We start from the raw sequence: 15,493 nt of genomic DNA on the forward strand, positions 1-15,493 counted from the left end.
TGAGAGAGTTCATTGCCCTGCAGTAGATAGTCTCGGTGATGATGATGATGAAATGAGCACGTAGGATGCAGTTTTCTCAAAATAAACTTATATTTGGCAGTGGATGTTTGTTGTCATTTATGTGTTACGAATACGTGACATAAAGAGAGCAATTTTTATTTGACCACGTGGTTCTTATCCTAGGAAACATCGTTATGCAAAAAGAAATCAGCGTTATGGTGGTGGTGCTGTTAGTTCAGTGGATCCATCGATACATAAAAAAGTCGCATTCAATTTCCACCACTGACAACAAGCGATGATCCTGTGATGCAGGAACTTGATCTAGGCAAGCACAAAAACACGATGGCTTCGGCGATTTCATTTGGGTTGGCGGCCCTTTTTAGTGGCGTCTGGGATATAGCAATAAATTTTATGTCTTGACCAAGTGCAGCTGACAGTGGGGTGTCGGTCCATGACGGTACGACGGTACTACATCGGATGCCGTGAGCCGCCAGTTCTTTGGCTGCCGCCTTAGTCAAGGCCTCAATTGCGGCCTTGGAAGCGGCGTATGCGCTAGAGCCAGCAATGCAAATATTGGCCAAGGTGCTGGACACGTTTACGATGGCACCGCCCCCTTCAGGCTATTTTTCTACCGAACGAAGCATTTCCTGGCTGGCTGCACGAGTCACCAAAAATGTGCCCTGAAAAAGATAAAAAGAAAAAAAAGGAACCCCCCCAAAAAATTCAATCAACACGCAAACTGAATTTGCAAGTAAGGTCACATGACATTAAGCCAGTTGGCGCGCTCGTCGTGCTTATGTTAAAAGAAATAATAGCAAGGGTATTTTTTGTTACGAGCCCGATTCACATAACGATTCTTACGTGCTGGTGTACGCAGAATACCATTCGCGTTTGGTACAGGTGTCTCACAATATTGCGTATATCTGCATTGATTCTAGAAGAAAAATGCATGTGTCCGACAAGAATAACGCAGAAAACTATATCAACTTGCCGCAGAGTGGCGTGGAAACGACTCGCACCCACATGTTTTATAGAGACAGTGCTTTGGATTCCGGCCTTTTTAGAAAACGATCGTAAAAAGGAAGATAGAGGTAAATACTTTCTGAAAAAGCGTTGGTGCTGGTGGCAATGGGTGGTGGTGGTGAAAACGTTTAATAAAATATGGGATTACATGATGGTTGCTGTGGGGTCAGGCTTAGTGCCCTTCCCCTCACAAACACTAGGTGGAGTCCCTAGTACGGGACCCCAGTGGCTTCCGCTGCCGCCATTGCTCTATTGACCAAGGCCTTTTAGGCTTTCAGGTCGGAGCAGGCGAGTAGGGTCGCCTCCTAGTCCTCCTGGGTGGTGTTTTGGTTAGGTGCAAAGGCAGGGTTGGAGGGGCACGCCCACACCATGTGGAAAAGGTCCGAGGACATTTCCCCGCAGTGTGGGCACTCCCCGGAGAAGGCACTGTCAAAGTGTTTAAGTGACGCCGGGCACATCATAGTATTCGTAAGGAGGCGAAGAAACACGCGTTCCTCCGCTCTTGTTAACCCTTTACACCGGTGGGGGTAAATATTGTGCCTGTTTTGGTACAGCTGCGTAATTTCTCTGAAAGTGTAGGCTGGTGTAAATTCTTCTGAGGAGGAAGGAGACGAGGTTGCCCAGTTAGAAAGCGCGCGGGCGGCGGCATCTGCTGCCTCGTTTCCTTCTAGCCCAGAATGGGCCGGAGCCCAGACTATGAAGCGGCGGGATGGACTTTCCACGAACGAGCTGTTTTGCAGCAGTCGGTAGGTCAGGTCCGAGCTGTTTTTTAGTAGCCGGTAGGCCAGGTACGGGACCCAGCCCTGTTGAAAGTTCCTACACGCCCCTCGCGAGTCCGTTATGATTGTTTTGGAATCAGAATGTGTTGCTGCTAACGCGATGTCGACCTCCTCTGCCTGTGTCACGCTTCGGGCTTTAAATGTGAGCCCGTTTACCGCTTTGGACTCGTGGATCACTGCCGCCGTGTACCACCCGCCTTGGTGCGGGCCGGACGCGTCCACATAGTACACTCCGGGTTTCCTTTCGTAGTGATGAGCTAAGGCCTCTGCCCTGGCCATGCGCCTGCCCTCGTGGTCGTCCTTGGACATATTAGTGGGGAGTGGTTTTACGTGCAGGGCGTATCGCCACTCCTGGGGAAGCCTTACTCTTTCCTCGGTTACAGTCGTGTGTTGTATGTGTAGACGGGTTAATAGGCGACGCCCCGACGGTGTCTGCGATAGTCGCGTGTATTGACTCGTTAGGTGGGCTTCTCTCAGCTCCTCGAACGAGTTCGTCATACCCAGACCTTGGAGTCTCAGGTTCGACGTGGTTATAGGGAGGTCGAGGGCCTTCTTCGCTATTTTGCGCGTGATCACCTCGAGGATATTCTCGTCGTGTTTCTTGAGGTGAAGATAGGGGGTCGAGTACAGGATTCTGCTTGTTACAAAGGCATTGGCCAGCCGTAGAGCATCTTTGCTTCTCAGTCCCTCTTTTTTGTTTGAGACTCTGCGGACCATTCGGCCCACCTGGTCTCCCACCTTTTTTAGCTTGTCGAGTGTGGTCGTCGCTAGCTTACGCTGGTGAATGAAAAGGCCCAGTACTCTAATTTCCTCTCTCTCGGATATCGGTTCTGATCCAAGTCGCAATTCTATCTTGTCTGTGCATTTTTTGGAGGGACGAATATGGACGAATTCGGATTTTTTTGGTGAGCACTGAAGGCCGCATTTTTTCGCGTACTCATTTACAGCGGTGGCTGCTTCCTGCAAGCTGGCCTCCATTTCTCCGAGAGAGCCCTGCGTGGCCCATATGGAGATGTCGTCCGCGTACAGCGCGTACTGCACGCCCGAGACTTTCTCCAGGTGGACCGGGAGATTTTTCATTGCCGTGTTGTAAAGAAGCGGTGATAGCACCGCTCCCTGTGGTACCTCTCGTGCCTAATAGAAAGGAACCGTGGTCTGCGTTCTGGATCCTCACGTAGGCCTGTCTGTGTGCGAGGAAGCGTTTTATATACTCAAACGCGTTCTTTCCACACCCCGTCTCCGAAAGGTGTGTCAGGATGGCCTCGTGCGTCACATTATCGAAGGCTCCCTTCAGATCTAGGGCCAGCACTATCTTATCCCCGTTCGGATGTTCTATTGGATTCAAAATTTCTCTGCTAAGCTGTAGCAGGACGTCTTGAGCCGATTTATTTGGCCTGAAGCCATACATCGAGTCGGCGAAGACTCGCTTATTTTCAAGATACTCGGAAAGTCTGTCTCTGACCATTGTTTCGATCAATTTGCCTACGCACGACGTGAGAGAAATGGGCCTGAGGTTGTCCGTATCTATGGCTTTGCCTGCCTTTGGGATGAAAGTTATGAGTGCCGTCTTTCATTCGGTGGGAAGAGGAACTTCGCCCGTCCAGATCGAATTGAAGTGTTCTAGCAGGGATTGGTACGCGTGGTCTGGTAGGTTTGCTAGGAGTTTTACCGTGATCCCATCCCTTCCTGGCGCGGTCCCGCATTTCATTCTCGCTAGGGCTGCCTTGAGCTCGTATAGTTTGAAAAGTTCATCTAGCTCAACATTTTCGTCTCCAGTGTACCTATAAGCTTCTCCCCTTGGGTCTTGGGTCGTGCTCAAGTACTGGTCTCGGAGCTTCAGCGCTAACTGGGCCGTATTTCCTTGAAACGCGTGTATTGCTCTCTGCGGGTGTTTCTGCGACTCGGTGCGCGTCTGGTTTGGATCTATGAGAGCTCGGAAGAGACGCCATGTGTTTTTGCCAGACATCTGCCTAGCTGCCGCGTTGCACCTCTCTACCCAGTTAGCGTCCGCGAGTTGCGCCGCGTATTCTGCCGCCTCTTTTGTTATCGCCGCGATCCGAGTTTTTAGCTTGCGGTTATGTTTCTGCCTGCGCCGTCTTTTAACCATGCTGCGTCTGGCTTCCCAGAGGTGGAGGAGGTGGGTGTCCACATCCGTCGCCGCCTCAGAGAGCTTTACCCGCGTTTCCGTCGAACGGAGACTGGTCAGCAGCTGTTTGGTCCAGGCTTGGTATCCCTGCTCCTGGATAGAACTAACATTATAGTCTTTTCTAAATTTTGCCCAGTCCGGCATCCTAGTCCGGCCCGTCGGTCTGGTAAGGGGTTTAGTGCGGATCGTTATGTTGATCAGACAGTGGTCACTACCGAATGTTTCCTCCGTATTCGTCCACTCCAATCGCCTCGCGTTTTTTGAAAAAGTTAAGTCCGGACAAGTGTCCCTCTGCGCCGAGTTCCCAATTCGCGTGGGGTACGCCGGGTCGGTGTGTAGGGTTAGGCCTAATGTAGACGCTGCCTCCGCTAGCTTCCGTCCTCGTATGTCCTCTCGGTTGTAGCCGCATGAGAGGCTCTGCGCATTGAAATCTCCTAACACTAGTAACGGATCTCGTCCCGCTTCCCTGACAGCCCTACTCAGGAGTGTGGAGAAGGTTACATTTTTTGCTTTAGGTGGGCAGTACACGTTCAGGATGTGGAGCGGCGGATCATCCTTTTTTATGGGCAGGAGAGTCACCATCACGTATGAAAAGCTGTCTTGTAATTCCAGATCTATCAAATTTGCTGTGAAATTTTTGTGCACGAAGATGTATGTTAGGGGGTCGAATTGGAACGTTTTGTAGTTTGTGAGGCTCGCGTTCCCGCCTGGCTCCTGTACGGCCACCACTGCCGGAGTATGCTCGTACGTGGAAAGGTGCATCCTAAGGTCCGCTCTCTTAGTATTTGATTTAAAGCCTCGACTATTCCACTGTGTTAAAATTATAGGGCTCTCCTTAGTTCGTCCCGCCATGTTGTGACTGAAGATTGTTATTCTGGAGGGGGAGCTCCTGCAGCTTCTCACCCTCACTGATCACCCTACGCATCTTGTGAGTTACGGGATTCGTGGGTCTCCTTGTGTTAGCATACTTGCGAATCGTCATCGCTTTCGCTATCTGTCGTGATACTATGGAGGGAATGGATTCTTGTATCTTCCTCATCATAGCTTCTAGTTTGTTTTCCATGCTAGGCTCTGCGTCGCTTTCCATCGCCTCCTCTTGCTGAGGCGGCTGAGATTTAGCTAGTGCAGTTTCTAGTTTGCTGGTTAGTAGCTCTATTTGAGCTTTTAGGGCTGCTATCTGGTTTCTTAATTCAATTTCTACCAAATTTGGTGTAGGTGGAGAGGTAGTATTGGGAGGAGGAGGGGCGACCCCACTCACCGGCTGCTTCCCTTTCTTGACCATGCTGGCCCAGTTCCTCTCTTGATTGTTTTGTTTAGAATTTGGCTCCATGTTAGTCGAAGGGGGCGGAAGATTCTCGCTCCTTCTTGACTTTTTCTTGTTTTTCTTTTTCTTGTTCTTGTTACTGGATTGTTGCTGCTCGTTCCTTCGGAATTTCGCAGTGCAGTCTTTAGAGTTCGTGGCGTGTTCGCCGCCACATACCGCACATTTTGGATTGCACTCGTGAGGGGCCCGCACCCCCTCCACAAACGGAGCTTGCGTTCCGCAGAGCCCGCAATTTTCTTGCCTCGGTGTCGGGCAGGCGTCTGCCCTATGTCCCACCGTGCTACACAGGTTACACGCTGGTATGGTGCGGCGGTAAGTGGCTACCGGTATAACTTCCGCGCTATACAGCACAGCTCTGGGCTTGTACTTCCCTTCGAAGGTGACTCTTGCTTTGTTCGAAGTGCCGAACTTTCGGATCTCCAGGATTTTGTTCTCTCCGCGAAAGCTTCTCACCTTCCCTCGCAGGGATTCGGTGGTCTCCAGATTGGCCACAGTGATGACTCCGTGTACCACATTGTCCTCACTTTGTCCACGTTCGGATTGCAAAGTCGCCGACCAGTCTGCCTACCGCATGGATGCTTGACGTGCCCACAATTATCAGGTTTTGGTCCGGGGACACTGTGAAGAAAAAAATTTCTGCTTCGGCCTCCCCGACTCGCTGTCGTAGAGCTAGGCCCAACTCGCCGTGTTGCAAGTTCTTCAAGTTTGTGGCCGTTAGTGGTTTGATGATTGGCACCACGTCGTCTGGTCTGAATCTGCACAGAAACTTGGGCTTCCATGCAGCTGTGACTTGCGTTGGGCCTCCGGTTGCGCGCTCACCGGGTTCTGAGTCGGGTTGCGCGTGGCGGCCTCCGTGTGCTGACGTGGCCTTCCTTTGCGCGCTGGCTTGGAGTTTCTGGGCTCGCTTTTCAAAAGCCCGGATCACATTTTCACTGCAGGCTTGCTCTCGGCTGGTCTGTGGCAAGGTTGTCCATGTCATGCCTTCCGGGTCGTAGCCGCGTTGCTGGTGGGTGTTTGCCATGTTCGCCAGGAGCGGCCTTCCCGCCGTGGGACGCCGGCTGAGCCACGGCTCCACAACGGATAGGAGCAAAAGTGCTCCAAAAAGTCGAAAACTCCGTCCACCGCGTTGAGAGCCATCAAGTCATCCGGAACGCAGGGAGACCACTCTCAACGCGGTGGCAATGGGAGAAATGATGGTGTTACCCTGTACATTAGGATGTGGGAGGGCGCGCACAGCAGTCACAATCAAAATCACGGGGGAATAAAAAATATGATAAACTCATGGGTACGTGCACACCGCGGATTCCTATGCGCCGTAAGTGAGGGGGCATTTACAGCTCTCCTGATTTTATTAAACTGAAGAATTTTACGAATTCAATGAAATTTATGGCTGTTCATTGCATAAATATTTTCATCCAAAGATATTTTAGCAAAGCACAATCCTCAGCAACCTCTACAAAAGAAGTGGTTGTTATCGCATTTGTTGCAGCTCAATAGAAGGCACATATAGGAGCGATTTCCTTGCACTAAAAAATATAAAAAAAAAGTGTAATATTTTTGCGCAGTACTGCCGCGTGTGTTGCTATATAGGTGCGGTGCCACACGTAGTGGTTGTCAAATTCTCCACAACCGTAAAAGGTGGAGTACAGGCAAAAATTGTTACGACAACCCCTCTTATGAGCCAATCGCGTAATTCGGTCGACTAGAGGCTCCACAGACGGGCGCATTAAGGCAGTATAACATTGCTCTACAGGCGGAATAAAGGAACATGCCTGGCGATATACTATTCACTAAGCCTATAAGCATAATTTTGAGTGCGCAGCTGATGAGTAGGAACCGGTTAGTAAACAATTTGAACGTATATTATTGGAATAATAAAACCAGGTTGATCTTATTTCTCATTTGTGGCTGGGAACAACTAGCCTTCGCTTTGCTTTAGCTATAGCCTAAGACTTTGCAGCTGACACACCAGGAGATCTCAAACTAACCTTGAAAATATATTCAGTAGCGAGTCCTTCTACCTAATTACTTTTGAAGAAATGAACCTCCATTTTTGAAAAATAGACAATGTGCAGCCTCAGGATCCTGAGGCTGCACATGGTCTCGAGAGGGGACTCTCGAGAGTCCCTTATGAATGATGTCTGTCTATGAGTAAGGTTCTCGACATTCAAACATTTAGCCTTAAAGTGGGCTCCTTAAATTATTTTAATTTCCTTAGCCGCTCGAAGAGAATTGAAAAGGCTGTGAAAGTCTGTGTGGTTCGTTCATAAAAGAAGACGATAAAACATGATAAAAAATGACAGCTATATCTTTAAATGGCGTAAAGAACGTATTGTGAAGGCGATCTTACCTTTAGGTTAACTTTGATAATTTCATCGAATAGGTCATCGGTACATTCAAGTATAGGCGATAATTTGCATATTCCAGCACAGTTGACGACGATAGTCAGAGGCTGCTGAAATGTGGTGCGGATGTTCCGGAAAAGGTTGTCCACGGATGACGGCTCACCGACGTCAACATGCATTCCGCAGTGCTTTGCGTTGCCTGCGCAGTTACAAAAAGCAGCTTATTTAATACATATGACAGCTGGTTTCGAAAGCCTCGGTTGCAATGGCGAGACTGGTAAAAACGTGTATAGTTCGGAAGCAAATCTAACCTAGAGCGGAAGTTCGCAGACGCACACCCCCGAACACTTTTCGACATGTATCTTCAGCTAGCGCTTTAGGGAAGTTTCTATTTCAGTGTGCCGATCAATCGATAAATGAAAAGATGGCGGTAGTTGAGCACTTAATATCTGTACAGCAAAAATCCGAAGTACCTTAAAAGCGTCTATCTGTAAACACATTTATGTGCTTAAGGTATCAATTAACGGTAAAATATCAAATACAAGGACAATGAGAACAGTAAAGTCAAACGTGAAATATATTTATATGATTGACTTACACGAAGCGCTGTCTGGCCGTTGGCCATACCAGCGGCCACAGCGGTCGGTATACACTAAAGGCCAGAACCCAGCTACTATCAATTGCTTTTAATTAGCAAATTTCAGAGAGTACAGCTAAGAGAATACCTACAACATTCTTATGCATTATAGAAGCAGCCCTCTCCGGCAGCATCCACTTCACAGAAACCTGATAGCATATCTCATCCCAAAGTGATAAGCTAGCAATCCGGGGTCTGCAGTAAAATATGCGAAAAGACACCCTATTAATCTTTTCCCGGATACGTACCGGCGCTGTGTTTAAAACAAATATGCATTCAACGAAATACTTGCTCAAATTGAAACTGTACCACGCCTAGTAAGGCTTAGCGCGCAACATATTCTTCCCTTACGCGAAACAGCGCCCCCAACGCGATACCTTAAACTTCTTTCAGGAAATAATTTGAGCTCCTTGTACCACTAATCATACAAGCTCCTATAGAAGACAACTTCAAACATTTTTGCTGCCTATAAGATATTATCAACATAATTGCGATGCGGCTACGTAACCCTGTTTTACTCCTTAGAACGTTATTGTTTCAAGAAATGCAAAACGGGCCACAGAATCATAACGCTGGCGCAAGACCGGCATCTAGCTCCTACTCTGAAATCTGTTGTCTGTATTCGGTACTGCGTATATGCTATGTTTAGACATATGTATGTCCCGTGTCTGCTGTATTTATTGTCGTTCTTTGTTTTTGTTCTGTTTATATGCTGTAGAACACTGGCCTGGATGTGTATTGCTTATGCACTTTGTGGGTATTTAAGAAGTGGTCACTTCTATTTCATGCTTTTTGTTAACGAAGTGCGCGGTAGATTGTATATCAGCTAGTCGAATGTATGAATCAGAGATTAGCATAGCGGACTCAGAACAGCTCTGAATTCTTTCACTGGGATTTTACTTACGATATTTTTTAGAGACTTGATTACATTTGTCTGGTGCACCATTAAAACTTAGTTACTAGTTGTACAGAACATACAAATTACGCAAACATCTATCTGGTTGCAGTTTTCATGGCCCCCATTATAATGGGGGCCATGAAAACTGCAACCAGACTTCTAAAATATGCGCTCCCTCCTAGCGCAGTTAAACCAGCTGGGAGGTTTTAGGAGCCCCATGGCCTAATCTGCAGTATTTGTTCCTTCTCGAAAGTTATTATTTCTTATGGCGAACGAACTCACTTCCTAAATATTGCCTTAACGAGCAATATCACAATACGCAACCAGCAGATCGAATACAGAAACAGCTAGCTAAGATGTTTTCGTTCCGTTGGAGTTAGCGTAATGCTGTTTATTAAGGGCTGTTAACGCCAATCTATGGAAAAAAGCTTCCACGTGACAGCGGCGCCACCTCAAGTCCGGAGATATCTCTGAGGTAATAATTGATTAACTTTAGAGCTCCCCCTGCGATGAAACATTGTCTACCAATTGGATGAATTACTTAAACTAGCAGCTAGTCACATAACAGCTTTGTTCCAAGGCCGATGAATCTATCTAATTGTACCTTGAAGGAAACAACGTAGCTACACGTGTTTTCAGATGATCGGAAATTTTCGCACTGATTCTTTGTTCCTCAACAAAATCAATAAAAAGGTAAAGCACATACAACACGGGACGTCTCTCATAGCCTGAGTCACGTTAGGAAGTTAAACCCCACAAACCAAACCAAGCATACAAACGGGAGCCTTTATTAGGCTTTGATCTACGCCAGGACATTCCATCTTGCCTACCATTAGCTGCGAGTTCTCTTATATTTGTGTTTGATGTCTGGAGCACAAAACACACTTAGAGTAAAGATTTTCATCTTCTCGCACCGAAAATCGTACAACGTTATTCATCACTGCTGAAAATTGCATTATTTGCTAGGGCAAACCACTTATAAATGACGCAAGGAAGAGAAGACACTTCTCTTTTTTTTTTTTTTTTTTGGGGGGGGGGGGGGGGGGGGTATTTCTGTGGCATACACGCCTCCAGTTGTGCCCATGCTTCGGGTTATTTATTTCTCAAGAAGGCTGCGACAAAAAGTCATTTCACCATAATATTATTTCGTGCCTAAAACAGTGAAATTTAATGGTAACCAAACATTTTTTTAAAGCATTTATTTTTCAGCGAATTCTTGAGCCTTTTCGATATTTTCGATTCGAACGTAGCTCAAATGCGGGTTATCTACGATAATGTCTTGCTATGTGCGGTTGCGGATACTCTGCAAGCGTGTAGTGAAGATGTACGATCGCACTGGGGGCCACCGAAACCACCCTGCAAAGCTCAGAACTCAAAAGGTGCATCGGCGATATTTAAGGTTCACATCTCCTATTGTTCATCTTTCTCAGTCTAGAAAAAGTTATATTGAGCGTCTTTTATATAGAGATTCTCATGTGCTTCTCAGTGAGGTTATAGTTCTGATGAAGTAAAATGACACTTTTCATGGTGTCTAAGCATCTGTAGACAACTGAAGTCATCTGTAAAATTTAGCATATTTGCTCCTGAGCAAGACTGTAGAGTTTTGGCTGGGCCTGGTACCGTAAAATAGCTTCTGCAGAGGCACTTTTAGCAACATATATTAATATTATCATTCGTTTCTTATTTCGCTGTTACTCAACGTGGGGTCTGGCTGCATATTGATAGGTAATCAATCAAGTGGAGGCCCCCTCAGTCAGCTCACTGCCCCCGAACCCGAAAGACAAATTTTGAGCATAAATGTTTCATATCTCCCCTTCATGGATCACTGCCTTGTCGTGGCGGAGGGGCTTGCGAAACTCGATGAAGTCGTGAGCTCTGCTGTGTAGGGCCACCCAAGATAGACAGGTCACGGCAGAGAGTTCTGACAAAATGTGATTCACTGGAGAAGGTAATGGCAACCCACTCCAGTATTTCCTGCCAAGAAAACCCTATGGCCAGTCACAATACCATTAATGATATGGCGCCGGAAGATGAGCCCCCCAGGTTGGAAGGCGTCCCACATGTTACTGGGGATGAACAAAGGGCGATTCCTAGTAGCTCCAGGACGAATGAAGCGGCTGGGCTAAAGCCAAAAGGACGCTCAGTTGTGGATGTGTCGGGAAGCAACCGGAAAGTCCGATGTTGCAAGGAGATGTATCACATAGCAACATCGAATGTAAGATCTATGACGCAAGGTAAACTGGATATCGTCAAGCGAGAAATGGACAGATTGAACATTGATATCTTGGGTATCAGCGAGCTCAAGTGGACCGGAATGGGAGAATTCAACTCCGGCGACCATTATGTCTTTTATTGTGGGCACGAATCCAAGAGAAGGAATGGGGTCGCTCTCATAGTAAACAGAAGAATGGGCAAAGCAGTGCTAGGGTACAACCCCAAAAACGACCGAATGATTTCACTTCGGATCCAAGGTCACCCTTTCAACATAACAGTTATTCAAGTCTATGCACCGACCACTAGTGCTGAAGAAGCGGACGTTGAGAGATTTTATGCGGACCTACAATGCCTTTTAGACCGCACCCCATCATCAGACGTCGTTTTTCTCATAGGAGCTTGGAATGGTAAGGTAGGGAGTGAAGAAATATCCGGAATTACAGGCAAGTTCGGTCTTGGTGAGCCAAATGAAGCTGGGCACAGGCTAGTAGAGTATTGTCAAGAAAACAACCTGACCATAGCGAATACTCATTTTCAACAGCACAAGAGGCGCCTGTACACAGGGACTTCACCGGACGGTCTGTACAGGAATCAGACCGATTATATTATTTGCCGGCAGAGATGGAGAAGCGTTATACAAGCAGTAAAAACAAGGTCTGGGGCCGATTGTGGCACCGATCATCAGCTTCTTGTTGCCAAGATTAAGCTTCGATTGAGGAAAACGCAGAAAACTAGAAGGCCTTTCAGGTGTAATCTGGACCAAGTTTCATTAGAATATGCTGTGGAAGTGAGGAATCGATTTCAAGAATTAGATCTTGAAGACAAAGAGCCCGAAGAGATGTGGTCTGATGTTCGTGATATAATACAAGAAGTTGCTACTAAGGTAGTTCCAAAGCAAAAGAAATGCAAGAAAGCAAACTGGTTATCTGAAGAGGCTTTGCAAATAGCTGAGGAAAGGAGGATGGCAAAAGTTATGGGGGAAAGAGAAAGATACAAGGTTCTCAATGCGGATTTTCAGAAAATAGCAAGGAGAGATAAGAATGCCTTCCTGAACATACTGTGCCAAGCAGTTGAGGACAACAGCCAATTAAGGAACACAAGAGCTCTGTATAAGACAATCAAAAATATCAAAGGAAGCTTCTGTGCTAAGATGGGCGTGATAAAGGACAAACGAGGCAAGGACCTCACTGAAGCCGCAGAGATAAAGAAGGGGTGGCAGGAATACACAGAACTGTACAAGAAGGACCCGAATGTGCAAACCCAACATAAGACGGTTGTGATAACTGATCTCGAGCCGGACATCCTGAAGAGTGAAGTTGAATGGGCCTTAGCCAGCCTTGCTAAGAACAAAGCTAGCGGAATTGATAGCATTCCAGCTGAGTTGCTTCAATACCTCAACCATGACGCTGTTAACATTCTGCATACATTATGTCAGAAGAATTGGAGAACCTTGCAGTGGCCACAGGATTGGAGGAGGTCAGTTTACATCCCCATTCCAAAGAAAGGCAGTGCCAAGGATTGTTCCAACTGCCGCACGATCGCGCTAATTTCGCATGCTAGCAAGGTGATGTTGAAAATCCTCCAAGGTAGGCTGCAGCAGTATGTGGATCGGGAGCTTCCGGACGTGCAAGCTGGGTTTCGCAAGGGCAGAAGAACTAGAGACCAAGTTGGCAACCTTCGCTGGATCATGGAAAAAGCAAGAGAGTTCCAGAAACCCATCTACTTCTGCTTTATTGATTATGCGAAAGCGTTTGACTGCGTAGATCACAGCAGATTGTGGCAAGCTCTCCAAGAGATGGGAGTTCCAATTCACCTCATCTGTCTCCTCAGGAACCTGTATGAAGGGCAAGAGGCCACAGTCAGAACTGGGCATGGTCTTACTGATTGGTTTCCGATTGAGAATGGAGTGAGGCAAGGCTGCATACTGTCGCCCTGCCTATTTAACCTATATGCTGAGTGCATCATGAGGAAGGCCGGTCTGGACGAGTCTTCAGCTGGAGTGAAGATTGCTGGAGAACGTATCAACAACCTTAGATATGCGGATGATACCACTTTAATGGCAGAAAGTGAAGCGGAATTCAAGAGACTTCTGATGCGCGTACAAGAAGAGAGTGAGAAGTTTGGGCTTAAACTGAACATTAAAAAGACAAAGATCATGGCGTCTTGCCCTATCAAGTCCTGGAGCATCAAGGGCAAGAAGTGGAAGCTGTGACAGATTTTCTCTTCTTGGGCTCCAAGATTACCTCGGAAGGAGACTGCAGCCATGAAATTAGGAGACGCCTGCTTCTGGGAAAGAGAGCAATGGTTAGCCTTGACCGCCTAGTAAAGAGCAGAGACATTAGTCTGCCAACCAAGATCCGTATAACTCGTGCTATGGTCTTTCCAGTTGTGATGTATGGATGCGAGAGTTGGACTGTGAAAAAGGCTGACCGCCGAAGAATTGACGCGTTTGAATTGTGTTGCTGGCGAAGGCATTAGAGAGTTCCTTTGACTGCCAGAAGATCAAATCAGTCAATATTGTCGACCATAAACCCTGAATGCTTATTGGAGGGTCAAATTCTAAAGTTAAAGCTCAGCTACTTTGGTCATCTGATGAGAAGAGAGGAGTCGCTGGAGAAAGATTTGATGTTGGGAAAGGCTGAGGGTTGCCGGAGAAGTGGTAGGCAGCGAACGCGATGGTTAGATGGCATCCTCGAGGCACTGCAGATGAAGTTATGTGATGTTAGGAAGATAGTGAGAAACCGGAAAGCGTGGCGTGACATGGTCAATAGGGTCACGAAGAGTCGGACACGACTGAACGACTGAACTGAACTGTTTCATATCTAATCGGTCAGAATTGCTGGTGTATTCCTGCGCCGTCCAGCTTCTTCGGCTCTCCCCCAGCCTTGGTCACGTAAATATAGCCGAAAGATAATTTGAACCCCAATATAATTATTTGCTGCCAGGTACACATGAATGCGGAAAGATTAAAATTAAGAATATTTCACGATAGAGAATACTAATGAAAACATAATACCGACGGAACAGTAGATCAATACTTCGAAAAACTGACCTGGCAGAGACTGCGCCACCTTAACGGCGGGTTCGGCGCGTCTTGCGGCTACCACCACCGTGGCCCCCTGGGCTGCGAAGAGGCGGCAGACGGCCTCACCGATGCCGCTGGAGCCGCCCGTCACTAAGGCTAAGCGTCCACTCAAAGGCATCTCCTAATAGCGTCGTCTTAATCGGCTTCTGATATTTATGAGGCTTTACTCTGGCGACGCCTACTACCTGGCGTGCCCACACTAACTGCGCATCCACCGTGTGCCGAGAAAGCACTAATTCTGCAATTACAACTGCATGTGGTGTAACCCTTTGCGAGCTGCAAGCAAGCTGTGCCGTCAGCTTGCGTGTCAGCTCGCTTTCTATCTGAAGGGATGTCGGGAGGTGGCCTGTGACGCATGCCTCTATGACATAAGGCACATATTGCGCACTCCGCATTTCGTACGCGGAGACAGAAAAAAAAAGAAACAGTCGCGAAGGCCATCTTCAAAAGTTTACGCGAGAACCTATACAGCTACTTAGATCAAAAAGGCAGCGCCGTGCAGCAGTTTAGGCTCAAAGTTTGTCGCGTTTTGTGAGAGGTACTAATAAAATGGTACAAAATAATAGGAGCCCTACACTTGAAGTGTTCTCCTTTCCAATACGATTTCCACCGAGATTTTCGACAGATATAGCGCCTTTAAACGTCTATAAATCAACTCGCAGATTAAGTCTCTGTGTGCACCGAATAGTGAGACACTGAGCCTTTGTTTAACCTAAAGCTAACATAAATAATAAGTAAAATAATTACAAAAAAGATGGTGTCATGAGCGCTACCACGGCCATTCTTTTTTTTTTTTTAAGCGAGAGCTTCACTACACCAGGTAAAGCCATAGTAATCATACCGGACGCAGGCCACAGCTGCGTATACGTCCCGCCTTCTTTTTGCTTCTTGGTGTCTTCTGAAACTTCCCGTCTTCTTCTTTCCTTATTATGTTGTCTTCGTTAGGGTGTCTTCCGATTTCCTCTTCCCGTCTTCTGTCTTCTTCTTCTCATCCGAGTTTCTTTACGCTATTTGAGTGGCTTCTCCGTAAATAAAAAGCTTT

At 47.1% G+C, this 15,493-nt stretch overlaps 1 pseudogene; it reads right to left on the bottom strand.

The window, feature by feature from the left end:
- Positions 1–221: 221 nt before the first annotated feature.
- LOC146177589 ((3R)-3-hydroxyacyl-CoA dehydrogenase-like) lies at positions 222–15,233 on the bottom strand (annotated as a pseudogene).
- Positions 15,234–15,493: the final 260 nt, after the last annotated feature.

Source organism: Amblyomma maculatum, chromosome 10 (assembly GCF_055883805.1).
Source record: "Amblyomma maculatum isolate TAMU_Amacu chromosome 10, ASM5588380v1, whole genome shotgun sequence".
Classification (NCBI taxonomy): Eukaryota; Metazoa; Arthropoda; class Arachnida; order Ixodida; family Ixodidae; genus Amblyomma; species Amblyomma maculatum.